At 39.5% G+C, this 24,785-nt stretch overlaps 1 protein-coding gene and 1 long non-coding RNA gene across 12 annotated transcripts in view; one reads left to right on the top strand and one right to left on the bottom strand.

Annotated features, from left to right (window-relative positions):
• LOC105488234 (calcium voltage-gated channel auxiliary subunit beta 2) overlaps positions 1-24,785 on the top strand; it is a 405,027-nt gene that overhangs the window by 124,676 nt on the left and 255,566 nt on the right. The gene's annotated exons all lie outside the window — the stretch shown is intronic.
• On the bottom strand, positions 1,937-24,753 carry LOC105488235 (uncharacterized). Of its 4 annotated transcripts, none has more exons than XR_011608224.1 (5): positions 24,526-24,717; positions 12,355-12,722; positions 9,252-9,350; positions 8,072-8,166; positions 1,975-3,724 (listed from the first exon to the last, which is right to left on the bottom strand). It is a non-coding gene; the product is annotated as an uncharacterized lncRNA (long non-coding RNA). The 4 variants fall into 4 exon arrangements; XR_011608223.1 differs by having other exon boundaries at positions 1,977-3,724; positions 12,559-12,722; positions 24,526-24,690; XR_011608225.1 differs by lacking the exon at positions 24,526-24,717 and adding an exon at positions 22,021-22,586 and having other exon boundaries at positions 1,937-3,724; positions 9,252-12,722.

Raw genomic sequence — 24,785 nt, 5'->3', positions numbered from 1 at the left:
TGGCCTGATATGTAGTCATTTTTCAAAAATGAGTAGTTACTGTGACAGGAGATCATGAAGCAGGGGAATTTGCTGTCTACTTGGTTGCTGCCTGTGTTAGTTGCTAACTACTAATAGTCTTGAAAAGCTTTAATAAATGACTAGATGCTGGAAGGTAACGTAGTCCACATGTCACTAATCTCTTATAAGATCCACACTTTCCATAGGGTGTGATCACCTTTGAGCTTTTAGAGCATTTAAATGTCACCAAGTGACTTTGCATTTGTATATATACCATAACTTAAGCTTCGGTACTCTAGTTAAATTCTGATTGTTACAATTACCCAGTGCACATTCACGTAGTCCTTCAAAGTTTACAAAATACTTTTATGCCCACTATTTCATTTGACATTAAAGCAATCATTAGGGATAGGCAAAGGAAGTGATGATATCTTCATTTTATGGATAAGAAATTTTCACATCAGGGAAATAAACTGTACTGTCAAAGGCCACAGAGTCTGAGGATGGTCAAACTGAGATTCAAGCTGAAATTGACTCTTATTCCATGTATAGTGCTTTGTTCATCTTGTTTGGAATGTCTTTCCAAGTTTAAATAATGGGATTATAATTAAATTTAATTAACATGAAAATGTTGTAGTGCTTTTGATATAAAAATCAATTATCACCGGGCTATAGAAGTGCTGAAGTGCCAGTTCACAGAGATTTCTGGTTAGCAGAATATAGGTAGTATACTTTTTTTTTTTAAATTGTGGTTTTTCACTCACAATTCATACTTTTCACAAGTGATCAGAATTGTCCCACCAGTTAAAATAAGCATGAGCAGGCTGGGCACAGTGGCCCACGCCTGTAATCCCAGCACTTTGGGAGGCCAAGATGAGCAGATAACTTGAGGTCAGGAGTTCAGGATCAGCCTGGACAACAGGGTGAAACCTCATCTCTACTAAAAATACAAAAACTTAGCCGTGTGTGGTGGTGCACACCTGTAATCCCAGCTACTTGGAGGCTGAGGTGGGAGAATCACTGGAACCCCAGAGGTGGAGGCTGCAGTGAACCAAGATCGTGCCACTGCACTCCAGCCTGGGAGACAGAGCAAGACTCCATCTCTAAATAAATAAATAAAATAAGTATGAGCTATACACTTATATATGCCTTGGGAAATATATTTTCACAGTAAATGATTTTTAAAGGCACATGAGTATGTATGTGTGTATATATACTATGTGTGTATATATGTGTGTGTGTGTACATATATATGTGTGTGTGTGTGTATATATCTGTCTCCTTAAATCACTCAGAGCTTTTCCAGATATGTCTTAAGATGTCCTTTAAGGGTGATATTTGGCTTTTAAGACCTCTGTATCTTTGAATGTCAAGTTCACATGTATATTTTGGAAGAAATTGATAACTTTCCATATTTGGAACTGCATGTGTTTTTGTTAATAATAGCTTTTAATATTGGCCATGTTAAAATCCTTAATTTTTTCAGAGCTTTAAATTTTGCTTTAATTATAAACCTCACTACATAATGACATTTTATTAAAAGAAAATAAGAGGCCGGGTGCGATGGCTCACTCCTGTAATCCCAGCACTTTGGGAAGCCAAGGTGGGTGGATCACTTGAAGTCAGGATTTCAAGACCAGCCTGGCCAACTTGGCGAAAACCCATCTCTACTAAACATACAAAAATTAGCCAGGTGTGGTGGGGGGCGCCTGTAATCCCAGTTACTCAGGAGGCTGAGGCATGAGAATCACTTGAACCCAGGAGGTAGAGGTTGCAGTGAGCCGAGATCACACCACTACACTCCGGCCTGGGTGACAGAGTGAGACTCCGTCTCAGAAATAAAATAATAAAATAAAATAAAAAAGAAAGTAAGGTTGCCAACCACCAACTTAATTTCATTTTCCCGCCTCTGTGCTCATATAAACATTAAGGAGCACAGAGGCGGGAAAATGAAATTAAGTTGGTGGTTGGCAGCCTCTGGGCATGTGTAGAGAATGAGCTTGTTGGTGCATGTTCAGGGGCATGGGCCCCTCTGGTTGCCTTAGCACCTCCCAGCACATCCCCAGTTAACACTGATCACTTTTTCTTCCCATTGGAGAGGCAGCTTCATGTGCGAATGACACTTCTGGGCAGGGGCCCAGCCTTTGCACACTGGAGAAGCTCTTGCATGTCACTCCATCACTCCGTGCCTCAACTTCCCTTTCTATGAAACAAGGATAATAATAGAGTCTTACTCTTAAGTTTTCTATGATTATTAAATGTGTTAAACTATGAAAACACTTGGCACATAGTAAATACTCAAGTAAATGTGTACTGTTTTAATTGTGATTTATTCCTACCTCCCTCTGCATCTGAGCACAACTTCTCCAACACTGAAAAAGAGCAGTGCCTTCATTGTTTTAAAGAAAGCTCTTGTAAAGCGTATTGAGTTATGTAGGGCTGTAATGGTCATCATCTAACTGTTCATTCATGAAGCAATTACTGAGTCCCTGCTCTTTGCCCAAGGCTATTCTGAAAGTTAGAAATGTAGAGAGGAATTGAACCTTTCATCTCTGTTCTCAGAAAAGTCTAGTGGTGGAAATATATGAGTTTCTAGAACATTAAAATGTGTTTGACATAACAGGATTATCTGACAATAGGAATAAATAAATGGTATACCACCTATAGTAGGAAATAGCTTATAGGCATTAAAGAGAAAAGGCTAGATTTGTATAGACTGACGTAGAAGGAGGTTTATATTCTGAGAATATGTTATATAAAAATTAAGACATAGAGCAATGTAGATAGTATGATTGCATTTATTCTACATGTGTTTGCATTTATATTGGTGTTTGCATGAGTAGAGGTCTAAAAGACTTTACCAATATATACATGAAAATGAGATTATAGAGGAACAGGCAGGATTTTACCTTTTACATCATTATATATGTTGTCATAAGTATGTTTTAATTTAATAATACATATTTAATGTGACAAATGCCTTAAAATTAATTTCTCTCTCACCTTTTTCTAGAAAGGCTTATAAAATTTAATTATATGTTATCTCCTAGCTCACTAGAAAACACTCAACCTGAAATGCATTGAGCAAAATTAATTCATAAATTGAGGAGTCTGTTGATTGACAAATTGTCATGTGTACTCACAGTATTTTTGAATAAAGAAGGGCAAGGTCTGGCTGGTTCTTTAGGTCTGGACTTCATGGGATGTTATATGTGGAGGTGCTTAACTGTGGGTTAGGGTTAAGTCCTTTGCTTTGCATGATAAGAACCTGTTTCATGAAGGGTGATCAAGTCCTACTGAATTGATTTGCACTGTGGAAATGCCTTGGTTGCTGGCAGATTTCCTAAGTAAATGAAGGTCAGAAGGAATATATGAGATCTAAGCAGGTGAATTTACATCATCTTAAGAGATATTTCCATTAATTTGTGCTAGCCTACTGAGTTATCATCCTCCACTAAAGATACACACCACTCATGATGGTCACATGGTCACATCTCTTGGACATGGCCCCATCCCACTGTCTAAAACACTTTTCACTTCACTTCTGTAATACCACATTCTCGTGTCTCCATTTTTTTCTTCCTATTTGTCCTCATCTACATATGACATATTCAATGTCTTGCCATATTGCTATTCCTTCAAGTGGTCATGAGTTCATCCTCAACTCTAGAGAAGCTGGTGAATGGCAACATAACATTTGAGGAATGCTCAAAAGAAAGAAAATCTGCACAAAAAAAAAATAGACTTAGAAAAAATGGCTAGAGAAATTGAAGTTAACTTTTCTGCACATATGCTGATGGATACCAAATCCCAGCCCAGATCTTTCTTCCAAGTTTTAGACCCATATTCAAAAGTTTCCAGACATCTCTATTTGGAAACTCTCCAGGCACTGTAAACATGGTTATGCAAGACTGAGCTCCATCCTTGCGGTCCTGTTCCTCCCTCTCTCTGTTCCTCCCTTCCACTCTCCCACCACTACTTACATCTACTCCTCATTTACCGGTTAGATTAAATGACATTGTTATACTCTCCAAGCCAGAAACATAGTCCCTGTCCCTCTTCTTTACTTTCTGATCCATTCACTCATGTTCAATCATTGCTACTTCCTTGAGAGCTCTGGAATCTTTTCTTTCTATTCCACCTATCTCAATCCTAGTGCAGGCTGTTATTTCCTTCCCAAGTTACCACAGTAACTGCAGTAGTCCATTCTCATCCTGCTGTAAAGTAGTACTGAAGACTGGATACTTTATAAAGGAAAGATGTTTAATTGACTCACTGTTCCCCAGAACTGGGTAGACCTCAGGAAACTTACAGTTATGGCAGAAGGAGAAGTAAGGACCTTCTTCAGATGGTGGCAGGACAGAGAAGAGAGCAAAGAGGGAAGAACCCCTTATAAAACCTTCAGCTCTCATAACAAACTCACTATCACAAGAACAACATGGAGGAAACTGCACCCACGATCCAGGCCCCTCCCACTGTGTCCCTCCCTCGAAAGTGGGGATTATGGGGAATACAATTCCAGATGAGATTTGGGTGGGGACAAAGCCAAACCATATCAGCAACCTCCTAACTGGTCACCCCATCTTAATCTTCATCCTCCAACAATCTATTCTCCACATTGGAACTGCCATTGTGATTTTTTTTCAAGAGCAACCATGGTATTTCTCTGCTTAAAGCCCCAGTTGGTTCCTATTTTCTGAGAATATGAGTGCAATCTGAGCAATGTTGCTATGAGACACTTCTTGATCAAGCCACCGTTTGTCTCCTTAGCCTCAACTCACAGCACCTTCATCCTCTGAAGTCCCAGTGGCATTTAGTTTCATACAGTTTCCCAACAAACAACACTCTTTCATTTGCCTGTGCTCCTCCACAGAGGCTGTTCCCTGGTCTTGGGTAGGTATCCTTGCTTTTCCCCTATTGTAACACTTACCCTACCTTATCCTAATTATCCCTTTAGTTGTCTGCCCATCTTTGAACCTAAGTTTCTTTCATTCCCTTTTTGATTGTTGTATCTCTGTTGCCCAGCAAGAATGCCTGGCCAATAACAGACCCTCAAGACATATATACATAATGCTGGGGAAATATCAAATTTTTACTTTTTCATTACTACCCCTTTATGCCTACTTGTCATTATAGTATGTCATTTTGGGGGATCGAGGTAATGCTCTCAGTGAGTCTATGAAGCTTCCCCCAGATACTTCACTGATTTATGTGATATATGTGAAATTCACTATATACTTGTTTGTATAAACACACATACACAGAGCTTTGTGATGGTATAAATGTTTCTTGGTCTCGTCAATATGCATAAAGTGAAGGAAATTTGGTTGATATGCATAAAGTAGAAGAGAAATTTGGTTGCTAGAGTTTGAAACTATGTAGTCATTTCCTCTTTTGGCCTCTTTTCCAGATTTAGATGATATTCCTTGTATTTCCTTTAAGAATTTAAAGCAAGAGGCAGCTTATTTACCCGTAACAAGGACCTGCTGAAGTGCAGAGGAGATCTGAGTTCTCATTGAAAGCATGACATTGACTAAAGCCCACAAACTAACTTCGTTTTAAAACAGCAGTTACAAAAGTAGGTACATATGTTTAAAAACAAAAACATATTTAAAAACAAAAACCTATCTTCAAGCACAACCATTTAAAAATAAAAACACCACCAGATTATTTAAAGCCTTGAGTTAAGGGCTTTAATGGCTATATGTATGGAAACCTTCCCTAACATCTTTACCGTATATAAAACAAGCAGCTCCTATTTTAGGAGATGTGTCCTTCCTCCTTCCTTCCCCCTGTTGCAGCACAGGCAGGTAGCTGTTCTCTGAAGCAGCCTTTTGTATTGTTGGTTTAGAGGCTTTCATTGCCAGCTGACCTTTCTGCTGAATAGATCTGTTTCCCATTGAGCCAGACTCCTGTGTGTGTTCTCTTCCTTGGTATTACATTGAGATAACAGCCAATTCTCTTCTGTTTGAATCATCAGAAGTAGCTTTATTTTTTGTTTATTGAGGATTTTTTCTTCCTTGCACTTTTATGATGAGCAGGTCACCATTCTCCTCCCTATCACCAAAGGAATATATAATTTATGTAACCTACCCTGATTTCCAAACAATAAACCAGAATAAAAAGAGTAATGGACAAGGGTTCTGTTGCAATTTCCATCTCTTACCATGTTTTTCTTTCTTCCTTTCTTTTTTCTTTTCTTTTTTTTTTTTTTTTTTTTTGGTAATATTTCTAGTGAGTCTGTGAAACTTCCCCCAAAGTGTCCCATTGACTTCTCTATGGTAGTTTCATTATTGGGTGAGTCAGTTTTTTCTTTGGAGCAGATATGATATTATGAAACAATGTGATAGCTATTCAAAAGAGTGGATCACAACCTTTTTTCTACAAAGAGGAGTGGGACATAGTTTTAATAGGAAAAAGGCTTCTTAATGATTTTCAAGGCTCCTAGTTAAGGGAGACAAGGCAAGATGTCAAGGAATGGTGAGCTAAAAGAATCTACTTGGAAGATGTGGAATCTCTCCCTTCCTCTCCTCCAAGGTTCTATGCCTCTATATCCATAATTACCCTCCAAAACTTCAGAGAGGGTGGGTAACATAATTTGGTGGTACATACCAGAAATCACCTCTTTCTAATGTAAAAGATGGAATTCATTGGAAGTTTGTAGTAGTGCTTCTGATACAGTTTGGCTCTGTGTTCCCACCCAAATCTCACCTTGAAGTGTAATAATCCCCACGAGTTATGGGGAGGACCCTGTGGGAGGTAATTGAATCATGGGGGCATATTTTTCTCATGCTGTTCTCGTGATAGTGAACAAGTCTTACAAGATCTGATGGTTTTATAAAGAGGAGTTCCCCTGCACAAGCTCTCTTGCCCGCCGCCATGTAAGACATCCCTTTGCTCTTCCTTTGCCTTCTGCCATTGATTGTGAGGCCTCCCCAGCCATGAAGAACTGTAAGCCCATTAAACCTCTTTTCTTTATAAATTACCCAGTTTCAGATATGTCTTTTTTTTTTTTTTTAGCAGCATTAGAATGGACTAATACAGCTTCTTAATGTGTTCTTTGGGTCATTAGCATTAGGATTCCCAGGGATGTTTGTCCAAAAACAAATGCAGATCTCTGGGAACCATCTTAGACCCATAGACTCTGAATCTCAGGGATGGATCCTGATAATTTAATGTTTAATAATCTCTCAATGTGACTTCATTGTGCATCACTATCGTTTGAGGGCTACTGGCCAATAGCAGAGCTGTGGAAGGAAAGCTGAAGTTTGGATCAGGGCTGCTGAGAATTTCAGTATTGGGAACTGTGGCTGGGCTGCTTGGAGTCTATCTTTTGAGGTGAGTCAGCTTCACCTCAAGTCAACTGGTGTCAAGTGTCTCAAGGTTCAAGTTCCTAGGAGAGGGGATCAGAGTGACCTGGCTTGATCTCCCCAGGCCAGGAAAGGGGAGGGTTGCTTGACTGGCTCTCTCACCAAGCCTACAGACAGTGGAGGATGAGGAGGATTTCCCTGAGGAAAATCCAAGTGCTGTTTTCCAGAAAGAAAAAAAAGAGGAGGGAAATGGATCCTGGGCAGATAAAAACCACAGATTTTTTTTTTTGCACATACATAGAACCTAATGATACTGTTTTTAAAAAATGAACTATGCTCTCCAGTGGTGGAAGCTTAGAAAGTGAAGAATTAACATATTTAAGCTTAGCAATGCTGATGTTCCTCATTACATAAATGGAGATGATGGAAATGGTGACTAATAGTGATGGAGTTTATAAGGAAACATCCAGAATTCAAAAGACAGAATTGCCTTTCCAGTAGGATTTGTACCTGGCAGAAACTTGCAAAGTAGGGACTCAGTATTTGAATTAATTTAAGTAGTCATGGCAATAAAGATTTTACTCAGATATTCAGTAAGTGTTGGCAACTTATTGAATTATAATACTGAATTATAGTAGAAGCTTGCAGAATTGACTGAGCAACACTTTGAAGAACATATTTATAAAATAGCTAAAATGAAATACCATATACTCTTTAATTCCTTTCAAGGTACAACTTTAACTATTAGATCCAGTTCATACCATTTATTTCTTCTTCTTGTTGGAATTTCTTCTTCTTGTTGGAATTTCTTCTTGTTGGAACCACAGGTCTGAACAGACACAGTTCTGGTGAATATCTAGAAGGAAAGATACGATTTGGATTTTGCTTTTCCAGAAAGTTCCACTCCTTGGGGGTCCTACTAACCTCTAACTTTGACATCATTATGGATGCTGCAGAAGGAAGTCGGATGTCCTGTGCGCAATGGACTACATGGTGAAGCCTACTGGCAACTTCCCTTATATAAGGTTAATTCGGGTGAAATAAATCAACTTGACTACTTATTTTGATGAAAATAAATGTCAGTCCAGGAAAAAAAAAAAAAAAAGAGGAGAGATAAGGCACCTTCAGTGGAAAGGAATAAGAAAAGTATTTTGCAAATTGTTCACACTGTGAGTAACTATCGGCACCCGTCAGCACCCATTTTTATCTGAAAGAACACTGAAAATATCTTAAAAAGTGACTTAAGGTTGTGCAAGAAGGCTCCTCAACTTACTCTTGAACGCCTACTTCTCAAATCTGAATATGGCAGCAGCTCAGAAAGACCCTAGAATTTGTCACTGTGTGTGTAAGCGCTCTAAGCAAGGTTTGCCTATGAATTTTTGTTTGATTAAAGATGGGTGAAGAGAGGGTCAGAACTTCTCTATGTCATGACCTCTCTTCCTTCAAGGTTGTAAATATTTTAAAAGAGAAATCCACAATTTTTTTTTCTCATATAGTCCAGACCTTCACTTAATTTAGTCTTATGGCTTCAAAAATGTATTATTTTAAATAACCTTCAGTCAATCCTCCTCAAAGCACCAATTTCATAGAATTTTCATTTCTGAACTATAATTACAACATGCTTATAACCATTTAAAAATTATAGGATTCTTATTTCTGCAGACCAAAAAACACTTAAAATTTCAAAATGAATCCCCACTTCAAAGGGAAAAACCATCAGGGCTGGAGAGTCCTTTTCTGATTTTTCTTTTTTTTTTTCTTTGTATGATTTCTTATTGCACGGTTTTATTTTTTTTCCAATGAACTTAACTTTTGAGCCATGATTGACACTACAATCAGATTGAAGGATACTCTTTTAAAAGACACTGATTTGGACTCTACTCCATAAAAAAGGAGATGAAAGCTGGCTTTTTCTGACTTGATTGGATGTTCCGTGTTTACCTTTTTAATGTCCTTGATGAGACAGGTGTTTCTCATGGCATTTTATGCAGTCAGTCAGTCAGCCAGGATTTCACTCTGACAGCTGTGCTCCATCGCTATCTGGAGAAAATGGAGAAAATGGCAGCAGCTCAGAGTTCTTACAGTTTCCCCTGTGGTTTGATTTCCGGCTATAGACTTTAGTTTTCTGCCAGGCCTCTGATAGGTCAGATTTAAGTACCAATGTGCCATCTAAATACCAGCTTTCCGAACTCATTTCCCAACTTTATCCTGTTAATGCCAAACTTCTTCATGAAGGTGGAAGGTTAGCTTCATAATAAGGGAATAGATGCAGGAGACTACATACACACGTGGTTTTGAATATCAGCTTCTAGGAGCTGATAGAAGAGTATGCACAGAAAATTAGTCTCATATTAAGCATCAGGAGGAATAGCTAGTGGATGCTGGGCTTAATACCTAGGCGAAGGGATGATCTGGTCAGCAAACCACCATGGCACACGTTTACCTATGTAACCAACCTGCACGTCCTGCATATGTACCCCTGAAAATAAACTAAAAGTTGAAGATTTAAAAAAAGAAAAATAACATTTATTTTTTCTAAAAAAAGAGAAGGTTTCAAATTAAATGAGTTGCTCGTGAAGAAAATAAAATTGGATTTTATTCTCCCATGCGACTCATCATGGTTTTAAAAATTTCTTCTTGTTAAATAGTGGCTCTACTTTTTGTAAACTGCATAGAATAATACAATCAGTGCTCTATTAATGGTTTCGAAATTACCATGCAGACCAGAGCAGCTCAAGATTTTAAATTTTGAAGTAGGACTTTACTATCAGTTGTTATTCGAAATTTGAACCAATTTCTCTGGTTTCAAAATACTAACTTAATTGCCACGAGAGTGATGAAACTTTGTTCAGATTTAATGAGGAAATTCTCGTTTAACTTTTCTTTATTCCTTTTCTATCTTCCATACATTTCAACAAGTCAAAGTATTAATATATATTTTGTAGTACTCTCAAATAATAACTAATCAATAAACATAGAACATCTCTGTACCATGCAACATTTTCTGTTTCACATGATATAAAAGATTAGAACCGTTACAGACTTTGGGCAAAAGTGGTGATCTCAGACAACGTCATGATAAAGTAAACTTAGAATCAAAGAGTGAAACCAGAATAAGCAACGTTAAGAAGTGGATGATTAGGTCAATCTTATTGGAAACGTCAATCATGTACTTGCTAGCCTACAGCCTTCTACTACATGAAGCCGCCCAACTCAGAGTCACTGCCAAATGGCAGCTCTGTATATACAAACTACATGGACAGCACCCTCACCCCACAAACAAGCAGCCAAAATGTATTTGGTTGAGCACTTTGACTTAGGAATTTGAATGGAGAATTCACAGTATCACTTCGCAGTGGAGCAGGAGCTGAAAGATTACCATGTTTGAGAATTAAAGTCATAGAGGGCTGGATACAGTGGCACACACCCAGCTCTGTAATCCCAGAGCTTTGGGAGACCAAGGCAAGAGGATTTTTTTTTTTTTTTTTTTTTTTAGATGGAGTTTTGCTCTTTGCCCAAGGTGGAGTGAAGTAGCATGATCTTGGCTCACTGCAACCTCTGACCCCAGGGTACAAGCGATTATCCTGCCTCAGCCTCCCAAGTGGCTGGGATTATAGGCATGTGCCACCATGCCCGGCTAATTTTTGTATTTTTAGTAGAGACAGGGTTTCACCATGTTGGCCAGGCTGGTCTCAAACTCCTGACCTCAGGCAATCCACCCACTTCAGCCTCCCAAAGTGCTAGGATTAAAGGTGTGAGCCACCGCAGCCAGCCTTGCAGGAGGGTCTTTTGAGTCCGTGAGTTCAAGACCAGACAGGGCAACATAACGAAACCCCCATCTCCACAAAAAGTTAAAAAATTATTAGCCTGGTGTGGTGGCACACACCTGCAGTCCCAGCTACTTGGGAGGCTAAGGTAGGAGGATCGCTTGAGCCTGGGAGGTCGAGGCTGCAGTGAGCCATGCCACTGCACTCCAGCCTGAGGGATGGAGCAAGACCTTGTCTCTTAGAAGAAAAAAGTCATGGAGAGTCATGGCAAGCCAAATTTTGAGTAAAGAATCCCGTGAGGAAGTGGAAGCTATGTGATAAAGAGTCTGCATGGGAAAGGGAGAGAGTCAGCCAGGTGGCACCGGGTGCAGACCACAGAGCATGCAGGAGGAGTGGCCTATAAAGGCGACACCCTTTATAGACAGAAGGTTATGTTCATGGCAGAACACCAGAGTGAAAATCAAAAGTTGTCTCTGGTTTTTCTGAAGTCTTATGGTCCAGCTTTTCTGAGTTACCACAGGTGTATATTCTTTAAGTAAGGGCCCTGCCCCTTGTGGGGACTTCAGTGATCTCTGTTCTTTTCCACCAGGTGGCCCAAACTCTAATACACCTGGGAAAAAATATGATCAAACAAGGAGACAAAAGTGAGTGAGCACTAAATGTTAGCATAAGCTTAAATGATGTGACATGATAAATCAATATAAAGATGAAATATATATGCAGAGGTTTCTAAAACACAAATGATAATTAAAACATATCTCATAAATTATGAAGTGAGACATACTTAATCTTCAGCTTAACAATGTCTACATTTATTCATTTAATCAATATTTATGTAATGCCTAGCATGTCTCAGACACTATGTTATTCTTGCGGGATGTAAAGATGAATCAAATAATCTTTTATTTCAAGGAAATCATAGTCTGGCAGCTAGAATGAGACATCTCTTTCATTTTTTTCTTTTTTAAAAAATGGATTGCTTTTGATTCCTGAGTCAATCTGTTATCCTCACTTAAGCAGATCGTGTATGGGAATTTGTCTGGGAACCAGTTTCCTATAACCAGCTATAACACAATGTGATTAATTGTACTTATATTTTGGCTCAGATCTTGGATTTAAGTGAGTAACCTAGGTACTATACAGAAATGGATATTTTTTGGGCTAATGGATAAAGATTTGTGTTCCAGTAAATCAAGTTACAAGGAAAAGATTGTCCTTAATATTGCTGTTACTATGTAGATTAATTTTAAGCTTAATTATATAACTGCTATGCATACATCATGACCAAAGAAATGCAGGATTTGGCTTATGACTTGATGTGGTGGCTGGGCACGGTGGCTCATGCCTGTAATTCCAGCATTTTGGGAGGCCAAGGCAGAAGAATAGCTTGAGTCCAGGAGTTTGAGACTAGTCTGAGCAACATAGTGAGACCCTGTCTCTACCCAGAAAAGATTTGATGTGGTGAGTAATAAGGAACTGGCCTCATCATGATCATGAGTCTGCAGTGATGTGGCAAGAGGCACTCCAGAAAGACTTCTAGCAACGTAGGCAATTGGATTTGAATGGAGACCATCAGGAAGGCCACAGTCTTATATATTCCCCAGGTGAGGTGATCAAGGGATGAGAAAAGTCGCAGTGACAGGCGCTATTAAGAGAAAAAAAAAGAAAACGAAATATAAATATGATGATTCTATCTTCTTCTAGTTTACTCACAAAACATGATTTATTTAGACTAAAATTTTATTTGCAATAAGGGAAATGGAGATCGAAAATGGCTAAGACAGAAAAAGATAGTCATTCTGCTTTTCACAGCCTATTTTGGGTTAATTGATCCCTGAAAATAAATTTTAAAAAAAAAATCTCTAGGCTGGGCGCTGTGGCCACACCTGTAATCCCAGCACTTTGGGGGGCCGAGGCAGGTGGATCACTTGAGTCCAGGAGTTCGAGACCAGCCTGGGGAACATGATGAGACTCCTCTTCTACAAAAACATACAAAAATTAGCTAGGCCTGGTGGCATGTGCCTATAGTTCCAGCAACTTAGGGAGGCTGAGGTGGGAGGACTGCTTGAGCCTAGAAAGTCAAGGCTGCAGTGAGCCATGATCATGCCACTGCACTCCGGCCTGGACAACAGACAGACATCCTGTCTCAAAAAAAAAGAAAAAAATATATATATATGTTTAGTATGTTTTGTTTGAAATTGAGCATATTGGAAACCTCCTCTATACATTCCTTCACCCATTTCTTATCAAGGACATTTTAATTTAGTTGGTTGGCCAAATTAATCAAATCTGAAAGGATGTGGCTGTCTTTTTGAAAGCTATCCCAGAACTGGTAAAACAAATGGTTCTTTTCTTCCTGGGAGGAGTTCAGAGAGCCTCTCCCTCCCGGACCTCCCCATTCCCTTTTTCCTCTACCTTTCCCCAATGATCACAGCCAGGAAGGGCCAGAAATGGCTTTGTAACTCTTATGAATAATGACAAGTCATTGTTGATGACTCCCACCAAGGGGGAAGGATGCTGTGGTTAGACCCTTGCTTAAGAAACGATTGTTTGTAACATTATTCATGTCTTTGTCATCTCTGGGTTCTGTCACTGCAGCGTGTTCTATTGGGATGTGTCTTTGAAGTTCACTTGGCAGACATTTGTATTATCATTTTAGCAGCATTTTCTTGCATATGATATGCCAGAGTAATATATACTAAAATGATGAATATAGTTTTTGCCCTTGAAGAGTTTATAATCCAACAAGGGTCGGCATTTAGTTACTAAATCATCAAAAGAGAAGTTATCATAAGAAATATCATGACCTATTGATAAAATTGTAGGCAACCTGTTAGAAATACTCAGCTTGGTCTAAACTAAATACAGAGCTCTTCAAAGTCATTGGTACTAAAAGCCTGGCTTGAGCTAAATGAAACAATTTTCCACGCGAGAGCTCGGCGCAGTGGCTCATGCCTGTAATCCCAGCACTTTGGGAGGCTAAGGTGGGTAGACCACTTGAGGTCTGGAATTGAAGACCAGCCTGGCCAACATGGTGAAAGCCCATCTCTACCAAAAATACAAAATCAGCTGAGCATGGTGGCATGTGCCTGTAATCCCAGCCACTTGGGAGGCTGAGGCAAGAGAATCACTTGAACCTGGGAGGTAGAGGATGCTGTGAGCCGAGATCGCGCCACTGCACTCCAGTCTGGGCAACAGAGCCAGACTGTCTCAAATAAATAAATAAATAAATAAATAAATAAATAAATAAATAAAAATTTTCCACCCAAGAGAATAAATTCTGGTGGCCACTTATTCAAAGTAGAATAAGTTCTACTTTGAGTTATTACTACTGTATGTTGTTTCACCATAGCTGACACATGGGGATTATGAGTTACATTTACAAGAATAAAAACTATAAAAATTAACCATGAGTATTTATTGAGCAATTACTATTTGGCAGGTACTAGCCTAAGTGCTTTACATATATTCATGAAATACTCATAACCTATGAGCACTATAAAAATCTTTTATTTTGTAGCTGATGAAATTGAGGCACAAGGCCACTGTGTCCAAGGATGCCCGAGCCAAGATTTGAACCCAATGAGCCTAGTCCTAAAGTCTACTATTGAATTCATACACTTCATCCCTCTCCTAGTCACTGTGGCCCCTCTGTGTGTATTATAAAAAAGGTACTGTCTTTGAGTAGGAAAATTAGAAAAATGCACACTCACAGGGAGGATGTAGCCTCTCTTTATTTCACCCCTAACTCATCCTTTGGCCTGGCCTTTTGAACAGTGCACAGAATGTACAACTGTACATGGCAGCCCTATCTTCACTGTCTTCACTACCTGTCGTTACCTTTACAAATGTCAACTAACTTTGACATCCATGATCTTATTTGATTTTGGCTTCAGTCACATGAAATAAAAATGACAGTTAATTACCTTTCCCTTACAAAAGAGAAATCTATTCTCTTTATGTATTGACATATTGATCACACAATAGGTACATCATAAAAACCAAGCAGTGGCCCAGGGGCAGGAAAGATCCTGGGTATGAACCACTCACTGTGTGCTTTACTATACTACATGCTTTGCCCACGATTTAATTTACTGTTCACAAAAGCCCTACGAGGTAGGGTATCACTAATGCCTGTACGCAGATAAGGAAATGGCTTCAGTACAGTGAATTGCCTTGCCAGGCTTTCCATATTTTGTAGGTTGAGGTGTCTGAATTCAACCCTGGGCTATCTGGCTCGAAATCTATGCTCCTTCCACCATTCTTACTCCATCTCTATTCGAGTCTCTCTGATTGTTTGGGGTAGACATGTTCAAACAAAATAATACTCATTAGTGTTAGACAATTGAAGATTAGGATAAAGCGTGGCTCAAGCAGAGAAAATTGCCCAGGGAAGATACCCTAGGGAAGATACTGACTGCTTTTTAATAAGCTAGAACAAAAAGAGGTCACACTCAAGATTATGAGCCACTTAGTTTGTTGATCAGCACATACTAATGGAGCACGTGTTAAATGCTTGGCAGCCATTTAGGAGCTATGTCGGAAACAACACTGAAAGTCAAACCACTTACCCTCAAGGGGATCACCGTCTAATTAGTAAGATAACTAACAAGCCTGAATGTGAACACTGCAGCTACTTAGTAATCTCCGAGGACCTCTTTCGGTAGGGACTCATTTAGTGAATTTGCAGAAGAAACACACACAGATTGGGAGCATCCCTTCCATTCTCCCTACTGAATGGTGGGGTACTGTTTACTGTTGTGTGTGTCCAATAATAACAAACCTCGTTCCCAAAAAGCAGTCTGAGACAAGGACTTAGTCTAGGTAATTTCTTGGAGTGGATGTTTCTGGGAGACAGAGGAGGAAACGCTAAAATAAAGGAACATTATAGCACTTTGGGAGGCTGTGGCAGGTGGATCACCTGAGGTCAGGAGTTCAAGACCAGCCTGGCCAACATGGCAAAATCATGTCTCTACTAAAAATACAAAAAATTAGCCAGGCATGATGGTGTATGGCTATAGTCCCAGCTACTTGGGAGGCTGAGGCAAGAGAATCACTTGAGATCAGGAGGTGGGGGTTGCAGTGAGCCGAGATCATGCCACTGCACTCCAGCCTGGGTGACAGAGTGAGACCCTGTCACAAAACAAAACAAAACAAAAAAGCGAGGGGAAATATTATTAAAGTTGTGGACATAAGGGGTCTGGATTCCATTACACCCCCCTGGAAGATGTACCAAAACCTTCCAGAACTGTCCACTTTAAGGATGGCACTGGGGAGGATTTGTTCACAGCTTCTGTCCCCGATTCATTGAGAGTTGTCTCTGGGGCAGTCATTACCCCACGTTTCTGAGCTGGCTGGTGAAAATAATGGATGTTTATAGGTCGTAAGACCCCGGCGCAGAGTGAAGAGTCCCATGGCTTAGGCTTGAGGTAGGACAGAGGATGCTGCAGCTGTGGCTGGGTTCAGAGGTGGGTTGACAGAATGGAATGCAGAGAAACAGAGTTGTCTGCTGCAAATCTGTTTCAAACCCCTCCGTGTGTGAGCACTAGACGGCTGCCCTTGTCATAGATGAAAGATAGACCAGCCACCTGGGGAGGCACTGGCATCAGCCTGGGAAATGGTCAAAGCCGGGTTTTACCAGTAGTCACTTAAAGTTTCTTGGTCTCCATTTCCCATAAGATGGAAAGAGTAATAGTAACTGCCTTATAGGTTGTTAGGAAGACTTATTAACTCAGTGTGATAAAATGTTTTACAGAATGCTGAGCACTCTTTCTGGCAAATATGAGTATTCAATTTGTTGGGAAACAGAGATCCCAAAAGGCTTATATTGATGGGACAAGGAGTCACTTTTTTTAAGTGTGTTTTTTTCCTTTTATTGTCTGCCTTGTTCATTCACCTAGTGTATTAGTCTGTTTCCACACTGCTGATAAAGGCAGTCCTGAGACTGGGTAATTTAGAAAGGAAAGAGGTTGTTGACAAATAGGATCTAATTAAAGAGCTTCTGCACAGCAAAAGAAACTACCATTAGAGTGAACAGGCAACCTACAGAATGGGAGACAATTTTTACAATCTACCCATCTGACAAAGGGCTAATATCCAGAATCTACAAAGAACTTAAATTTACAAGAAAAAAAATCAAACAACCCCATCAAAAAGTGGGCGAAGGGTATGAACAGACATGTCTCAAAAGAAGACATTTATGCAGCCAACAGACACATGAAAAAATGCTCATCATCATTGGCCATCAGAGAAATGCAAATCAAAACCACAATGAGATACCATCTCACACCAGTTAGAATGGTGATCATTAAAAAGTCAGGCAACAACAGGTGCTGGAGAGGATGTGGAGAAACAGGAACACTTTTACACTGTTGGTGGGACTGTAAACTAGTTCAACCATTGTGGAAGACAGTGTGGCAATTCCTCAAGGATCTAGAACTAGAAATACCATTTGACCCACCCATACCATTACTGAGTATATACCCAAAGTATTATAAATCATGCTGCTATAAAGACACATGGACATGTATGTTTATTGTGGCACTATTTACAATAGCAAAGACTTGGAACCAACCTAAATGTCCATCAATGATAGACTGGATTAAGCAAATGTGGCGCATATACACCATGGAATACTATGCAGCCATAAAAAAGGATGAGTTCATGTCCTTTGTAGGGACATGGATGAAGCTGGAAACCATCATTCTGAGCAAACTATCACAAGGACAGAAAACCAAACACTTCATGTTCTCACTCATAGGTGGGACTTGAACAATGAGAGCACTTGGACACAGGGTGGGAAACATCACACACCAGGGCCTGTTGTGGGGTGGGGGGAGTGGGGAGGGATGGTATTAGGAGATATACCTAATGTAAATGACGAGTTAATGGGTGCAGCACACCAAATGGCACATGTATACATATGTAACAAACCTGCACTTTGTGCATATGTACCCTAGAACTTAAAGTATTAAAAAAAATTAAAATTAATGAAAATGTTCTTCAATCAACTATGAGTAAAGATGGACTAGTACATATAGCTCCCCTGAATACTGACCATGAATATGCAAAGGAGATTGATTTTGACAATGGACATGGACTTTTGAGAAGTTTCCAAAACAGAAATTGTAGTGTTATTATTATTCATCACTGATTCCAGCCTATATGTAAGAATAAGTTTTTCCTTTTTTCAAAAATACATTAATGTGATTAAAGCCTAAAAAAAATAAAAAGCAAATTTAAAAAAAGGAAAGAGGTTATTTAACTGACTCATAGTTCCACATAGTTGGGGAGGCCTCACAATCATGGCAGAAGGCAAAGAAGAGCAAAGTCTCATCTTACATGGATGGTAACAGGCAAAGAGAGAATTTGTGCAGGGAAACTCCCTCTTAAAAACCATCACATCTCATGAGACTTATTCACTATCATGAGAACAACAGGGAAAGGCCCACCCCCATGATTCAATTACCTCCTACCAGGTTCCTCCCACAACACGTGGGAATTGTGGCAGCTACAATTCAAGATGAGATTTGGATGGGGACACAGCCAAACCATATCACCTAGTTTATCTGTTTTCAGTTTTTATTCCACTAAAAGGTCAATTCAGATTTGCTAAAATATCCTTGATTGATATGATATACCTGGTTGGACACAATAAAAATCAGTTCCCTTATTGGAAATATGTGCACTTAAAGGAGAATGCTGAATCCCATCAAGGAACAAAACTTTCTCCCATTCTGTCCCCAGAAACTAGTCACAGAAGGGTTTGCATATTCTTTGTGGTGAGTGCATACTGATGACAACTTCTGTTTATTCCTCCAACCCACTTCCAAGAGCCAGGATAGCTTCTTGCATCTGATTCTTATGATGATGAAAATTGTTAGATTATTTTGGGGGAACTGCTGTGTATGAGGCAGTATGCTTGGTCCTAGAAATGTGAAGGGTATAAAAACAAAAAATATATAGAATGCATTTCTTGTCTACAAAAAAAGACTATTGTGGTTGAAGGAATTGGATGAGAATGGTTGAGCTTTTAGAGATAATGGGGAACTAGGGAGTACTAAATCAAATATTTGGCCCCAATTTTACTTATCCAAGGCCAGCATAAGAAATTCAGTGGGAAAGGAATTCACCTGGGGCTCTTTGAGAAATAATGAGCTAAACGTATTGGAGACATAAGTGAGAAAGGCCAGCAGTCAGCAGTTCTATGCTCATCAAATCCAGGTTATGTGCAGTCCTTCTTCTAGATATGTACGGTAGTTTTATGGAGGTGGCACATCTGGTCTCCGGAGATGCCCCTCTCCCAACCCATGAGCCACATACTCTGTATTCCTGTCTTTGTATAGTCCTCTCCCTTGAATCTGGGCTGCCTCCGTGACCCACTTTTGGCAGGTCTAACATGGTGAAAGTAATGCCATGTGACTTTCAAGGTTAGGTGAGAAGCTTTGCAGCTCCTTAGGGTTTCTTGGAATGCTTGTTCTTGGGATTCTGTCTCTTGGAACCCAGAAGACAAGCTGTGAGAAGCTCAAGCTAAACACAGTGGTCACATGTTTTTCTGTGGTCACCATCCCCAGCTGAGCTACCAGCTGACAGCCAGCTCTGTCAGCCACGTGCGGGAGCCATCATGGATGTTCAGCTAAGGCTTGATTAAGCCTTCACATGGCAGCCCCAGCAGCTGACTGTTACCATGTCAGAGTCCTCAAATGAAAACTGCCCAACTGAGCTCAAAGAATACACAGAACCATAAGGTAATAAGTTGTTCTTTTAAGCCATTAAGTTTTGGGAGAGTATGTTACTCAGTGGTTGATAACTGGTACAAAATGTAATTTATGTCTTAAATATCAGCAAGGTTTTAATGTTTTTCACAGTTGTTACATGACATTTTGAAGTCTCCATTTTTTTGTCTTTGCTTTTTTTACTTTTGACATACTCTAAACTTGATCCTTTCAAATAGCTTTGTGGAATAATATTGCTATTCATTAGTTTTTAAATCATAACCTTACAGATGAAATTCTTAAGTGTATTGTCAACCCTTTTGTAGTCTGGTGAAGCCTACAGAAGTCTTTTATTTTTAAGTGAATAATAAGAAATTTGTAGAATCACAAAAGAAACTGTGGGAACACAGTTTTTGAAATACTTTAAAACCCAAATCTGTGGTGTAGTAATATAGGTACATCTATGAATACATTAAATAACAACACTAGTGATGGGCACAATTATCATAATTTTGAAGCACCAATAAACATAATCTGTTTCTAACATTTTGTAACATTTTAGTATGAACATTTTTAAACATGCAGCAAAGTTGATCCCACAAAGAATATCCATATACTTACTGCCTAGATTCTCTCATTAACATTACTTATGCTTGCTTTATCATGTGATGTATCTGATCATCCATCATCAAACTATCCTAATGTTTTTATGCATTTTCCATGTAAATTGCAAAGCAAATTGCAATTCTCCATGAATAATTCAGAGTGTGTATAATTAACTGGAAGACGGACATAAGATTGTAATTGTGATATATATGAAACTATTGTAATCTGACAGAAAATGTCTGTTATTCCTATTGCTGACATTACTAGGTATTGCTAATATCACTGTGGCTTTTTCATATTTTCACAGTATTCATATTTTAAAGCAATGCTAATTTTTAGTCAGAAGTTACTGAAAATAAAGATGTAAATTTGTTCACATTCAAGTTCATGACCCTACCTATTAATAGACCCCATAGGGTCCAAGATCTCCAAGTTAAGGAGACCTAATAAATGAAATGTACAGACAGTCTATGACTAAGTTAAAATTCAAGGCAAATATATAAACTAATATAGGCATACTTTAAAAATCAAGCCATAGGCCAGGTGTGGTGCCTCACGTCTGTAATCCCAGCACTTTGGGAGGCCGAGGTGAGTAAATCACTAGAGGTCGGGAGTTCGAGACCGGCCTAGCCAACATAGTGAAACCCCGTCTCTCCTAAAAATAAAAAAATTAACCAGGCATGGTGGCGTGTGGCTGTAATCCCAGCTACTCAGGAGGTTGAGGCACGAGAATCACTTAAATATGGGAGGCAGAAGTTGCAGTGAGCTAAGATCGCACCACTGCCCTCCAGCCTGTTCAACAGAGCGAGACTCTTTCTCAAAAAACTCAAGTCACAAATATAAATTCTGACATTTTTACCTTTAACATTTTACAGTGACATTAATGAAAGGAGCCTAGAATACTTCAAAGAGTCATAGAAAAGGAGAAGGGACAGTTAGTGATTTGACATCTGTGTTAGCTATGGCTGCCGTAACAAAAGTACCAAAAAATGGTGTGGTTTAATACAACAGAAATTTACTGTCTCACAGCTCTGAAGCCTGCAAATTCAAAAACAGGGCCAGGTGCAGTGGCTCACGCCTATAATGCCAGCACTTTGGGAAGCCAAGGTGGACAGATCACCTGAGCCCAAGAGTTTAAGATCAGCCTAGGCAACATAGCAAAACGCTGTTTCTACAAAAAATACAAAAATCAGCTGGGCATGGCGGCATGCCCTTGTAGTCTCAGCTACTTGAGATGCTCAGGTGGGAGGATTGCTTGAGCCCAGGAGGTTGAGGCTACAGTGAGCTATGATCATTCCACTGCACTCCAGCCTCCGTGACAAAGTAAGACCCTATCTCAAAAATAAAACAGGAAAGCAGAGGTGTTGTTAGGGCCATGCTGTTGCTGATGGTTATAGGGGAGGATTCTTCCTTGCCTACTCCAGCTTCTGGTGTTTGCTGACAGTCCTAGTAATCCTTAGTTCCTAGCTGTATCGCTGGAATCACGTGCTGTCTTCTCCTGTATCTTTACATCATCTTCCCTATGTGCAGGTCTGTCTCTGTGTCCAACTTTCCTCTTTTTATAAGGATACCAGTCATATTGGATTAAGGCCCACCCTAGTGACCTCATTTGAACCTGATTACCTCTGTAAAGACCTTAGTTTCTAAATCAGGCCACATTCTGAGGTCCTAAGGCCTGGAATTTCAACACAGCTTTTTGTGAGGTCACAATTCAAACCCGTCACATCAGAACATTGTAATTCAATGGAACACAAATTCAGGTGTACTTTGAAACTAAATATTTCTAGAATTAAATTTGTCTAGAGTTACATGGTCTGGTCTTACTCTCATACAACTCTCTGCTAACACACTATGTTTGTTCTGGATATCCCTTTATGATTTTTAAGCACTCTGAAATGTAAAAAGTACAAATAAGTAATCTCTTGCATTCATATTTTAGCCAAAACATCAGGCTCCAAATTGCTTTATTCATTTTTCAGTAGTGTTGCAGAAAATTTTAACTGAAAATTATATTCAAAATACTGTTTCAAATTTCATAATGGAAATGTAACCAATTAGTCAACAACAGTTATTTAACAACCCATGAGTACTGTACTTCCTGAGGAGAAAAAAACAGTTTTTAGGCACCTATAGCAAAATGCAGCAAATGAGATTTACACATACACACACACACACATAGATACCCAGTAGATTCAGAATCAAGGCACTCTTTTATTTAAAAAATCCTTTTCTCTGCCAGGCGTGGTGCCTCACACCTGTAATCCCAGCACTTTGGGAGGCCGAGGTGGGCAGATCACTTGAGGTCAGGAGTTCGAGACCAGCCTGGTCAACACGGTGAAACCCTGTCTCTGTTAAAAATACAAAAATCAGCCAGGCATGGCAGCACATGCCTGTACTCCCAGCTACTCAGGAGGTTGAAGTGGGAGAATCACTTGGACCCAGGAGGCGGAGATTACAGTGAGCCGAGATCGCATCACTGCACTCCAGTCTGGGCGACAGAGCAAGATTCCATCTCAAAACAAATAAATAAAAGTAAAGTAAAAAAATTTTTCTCCACTTTTGTGTCTATTTTAATTTTTTCTTCTGATTTTGAACTGATTAAAAATTTCATTCATATCTGCAACTTTAGTTGTAATATCAGGTTTTGCTGTTTTTTAATTAAATGCTGGTTAATACTGCCTCTACGCCCCCTCCAAAAAAAGAAATCCGGAATCATTCAAAATCAATCTTATGAAGTTGTCTTCATTTTGAGTAAGATTTTTTTAAAATGTAAAATACCACAGAGAACATTTTCAGCAAATGGTAGCTATTATAATTGACTGTAGATGCTGGATGGATGGTGCAGAGTTATCAGTGGCTTAAGCCCCTCCTGATAGCACTGATATCTACGTGGTTAGCTGTGTGGCCCCCTTTAGTTGTTTCATCCTTTATAAAATTTTACTCCAAACTATGTTTTTTGAGGAGTCCTGGAACATTATTATTTTTAAAATAAGTAGGAACCATAATTCCAAAGAATTCTTAGACACATAAGGGCAACATATGGTCCTTTAAAAATATATAGATGAGCAATTCTTTTAGAGTAGGTTGAAAGAGACTGAAAGAAAAAAATCCAGATGCCATTTGATTTCAGTGAGAGAAGAGTCTAAAAAGCACTCCTTTGACTTAATAGATCTTTTTTGAGAGGTATATGACATCTCTGTATCTTAATTTCCTTCTCTTTAAAGTTTTTTTCTCTTTTCTTTTTTTTTTTTTTTTTTTTTTTTTGCCTCAGCCTCCCGAGTAGATGGGACTATAGGTACGCGCCACCATGCCTGGCTAATTTTTGTATTTTTAGTAGAGACCAGGTTTTACCATGTTGACTAGGCCGGTCCTGAACTCCTGACCTCAGGTGATCCGCCCACCTTGGCCTTCCAAAATGCTGGGATTACAGGCATGAGCCACTGAGCCTGGCCTCCTTTTCTTTAAAGTATTTATGTTAATACCTACTTTCCACATTGATTGAGCCTGAGTATATATAAATTTCTTTGCGCATATAATAGAAGCTCAAGAAAAGTGACACCCAGTTTCTGGCTCCCTCTGTCACCTCCCATCACCTCAATCTCTTGGTCAAAGTGACCATTCTCCTTGGAAGAAAAAAATCTCAATGAAATAAAATAATAACCTGCATTTCTTCTGTAGTAATTGACCTTTCAATCTACAAGAACATCAGAATTTGGAAGAAAAAGTAAAAAGTGAAGTAGATGGTTCCTTCCACCTCTATTTGTTTCTGAGCAGCTTCTGGGGGCCACATGTTTTCTTGGTAGCATATTCCCTACCGTAGAACCTTCCAGAACGCTTCAGTCCGGTGAAGAGAAGGACAACAGGCTTTCTAATCACACAGTGTTGCTTGCTAAGGGGGAAGGCAGAGGTCCGCCTGTATAATCCGATTTCATCAACTCACACTAATCACTACTGATAGTAGCAAAATTTAGCCTGGATCTGCGCTGTTAATCTAGATTGACAGGAGGTAAAAGGAGAGGAATGCAAGGGCACAGGAACAAAGGGCGGAGCGCCAGCACTGATTTCCAGCCTTGCTCTTCCGTCTGGGGCTTCTAATTTACTCCCCTTTGGGGCTTCTATTTTTCTTACCTTATAAACAAATGTTCCTGGTTGTTAGGATACCAGCCTTTCACAGAGCGGTTTCATCAACAACAGGTGCGCAGTGAGCTTCTGGAACTGCAGGGAGAGCGATAACCTACGTCGTGAGGCTGCGCAGAAGGTACTTACAGGTACTCATTGTACCTGAGACTATGTATTATTTATTGAAACTGAGCCCTGAATTATCTTTATCCTCTGAGCGGCACGAGTGCCTCCTAAAATGGATGCCAACAGCAGCTAATCTACAGGAG

Source organism: Macaca nemestrina, chromosome 9 (assembly GCF_043159975.1).
Source record: "Macaca nemestrina isolate mMacNem1 chromosome 9, mMacNem.hap1, whole genome shotgun sequence".
In the NCBI taxonomy this organism is placed as follows: Eukaryota; Metazoa; Chordata; class Mammalia; order Primates; family Cercopithecidae; genus Macaca; species Macaca nemestrina.
This window is presented reverse-complemented; position numbering and strand designations above follow the sequence as displayed.